This window comes from Capsicum annuum, unplaced genomic scaffold (genome assembly GCF_002878395.1).
Source record: "Capsicum annuum cultivar UCD-10X-F1 unplaced genomic scaffold, UCD10Xv1.1 ctg28264, whole genome shotgun sequence".
In the NCBI taxonomy this organism is placed as follows: domain Eukaryota; kingdom Viridiplantae; phylum Streptophyta; class Magnoliopsida; order Solanales; family Solanaceae; genus Capsicum; species Capsicum annuum.
Genome location: NW_025834683.1, coordinates 1 through 1,931, shown reverse-complemented (window position 1 = coordinate 1,931; position 1,931 = coordinate 1). Strand labels below are relative to the sequence as shown.

The 1,931-nt window shown below is 45.6% G+C and overlaps 1 pseudogene; it reads left to right on the top strand.

The window, feature by feature from the left end:
- The first annotated feature begins 686 nt into the window (after positions 1–686).
- On the top strand, positions 687–842 carry LOC124890981 (annotated as a pseudogene).
- The last annotated feature ends 1,089 nt before the right edge of the window (positions 843–1,931 follow it).

Genomic DNA, 1,931 nt, shown 5'->3' with positions numbered 1-1,931 from the left:
GATTCTATGGGTGGTGGTGCATGGCCGTTCTTAGTTGGTGGAGCGATTTGTCTGGTTAAGGAACTACAGCCTTTTAAGCTGCGGAAGTTTAAGGCAATAACATGTCTGTGATGCGATTAGATGTTCTGGGATGCACGCGCGCTACACTGATGTATTCAAAGAGTTTATAGCCTTGGCCGACAGGCCCGGGTAATCTTTGAAATTTCATTATGATGGGGATAGATCATTGCAATTGTCGGTCTTCAACGAGGAATTCCTAGTAAGCGTGAGTCATAAGCTCGCGTTGACTACGTCCCTGCCTTTTTTACACATCTCCCATTGCTCCTACTAATTGAATGATCCAGTGAAATATTTGGATCGCGGTGGCGTGGGCGGTTTGCTACATGGGAGATTGCTCGAATTCCATTGAACCTTATTATTTAGAGGAAAAGATAATTCGTAACAAGGTTTGCATAGGTGAACCTGCAGAAGGATCATTGTCGAAACCTGTACAGTAGAACGACCCGCAAACGTGTTTAACAACTAGGGTGTCCGTGCGGGCGGGGTGCTACGACACTCCACACAAGTGTCTCCCCCTCGTCCCTAGCGCGGAAAGCACCAAGGAATATTTAAATCAATAGCCTACCCATCGCGCCCCATTCGCAAGGTGCGTTAGGGTGGCCTATGCTTCTTTTGTAAATAAAAATGATTCTCGGTAATAGATATCTCGGCTCTTACATCGATGAAGAACGTAGCAAAATGCGATAATTGGTGTGAATTATAGAATCCCGTGAACCATAGAGTATTTGAACTCAAGTTCCACCCAAAACCATTAGGTCGAGGGCACGTCTGCCTAGGCATCACGCATCGCGTTGCCCCCCTCACATCGTACCTCAATCACGGGGCGCGCTACTGTCGTGGGGCAGATACTGGACTCACGTGCACCTGGAGCTCGCAGCTGGCCTAAATACGAGTCCACATCGATGAACGTCGTAGTAAGTGGTGGTTGTAACACAACTCCCTATGTTGTCGCGGCTATTGCTCGTCGTACGTCCGGACTCAGGGACCCTTTCGCACTTAGGCACTCCGACTTCTGTGAATGGCTTATTAAATCAGTTATAGTTTGTTTGATGGTATCTACTACTCGGATAACCATAGTAATTCAAGACCCAATACGTGCAACAAATCCCGACTTCTGGAAGGGATGCATTTAACAGATAAAAGGTCGATGCGGGCTCTGCCCATTGCTGTGATGATTTATGATAACTCGATGGATCGCACGACTATTGAGCCGGCGACGCATCATTCAAATTTCTATCCTATCAAGTTTTGATGGTAGGATAATGGCCTACTATAGTGGTGATGGGTGACGGAGAATTAGGGTTTGATTTTGGAGACGGAGCCTGAGAAATGGCTACCACATCCAAGGAAGGCAGCAGGCGCGTAAATTACCCAATCCTGACACAAAGAGGTAGTGACAATAAATAACAATACTGGGCTCAATGAGTCTAGTAATTGGAATGAGTACAATCTAAATCCCTTAATGAAGAACCATTAGAGAGAGAGTCTTATGCCAGCAGCCGCGGTAGTTCAGCACTAATAACGTATATTTAAGTTGTTGTACTTAAGAAGATCAAATTTAGACTTTGGGATTGGCCAGCCAGTCTGCCTATGGTGTGCATTGGTCGTCTCGTCCCTTTTGTCGGCAATGCGCTCCTGGCCTTAAATGGCTGGTTCGTGCCTCCGGCGCTGTTACTTTGAAGAAATTAAAGTTCTTAAAGCAAGCCTATGCTCTATATACATTAGCATGGGATAACATTATAAGGTTTCGGTCCTATTACGTTGGCCTTTGGGATCGGAGTAATGATTAACAGGGACAGTCGGGAGCATTCGTATTTCATAGTCAGAGGTGAAATTATTGGATTTATGAAATACGAACAACTGTGAAAGCA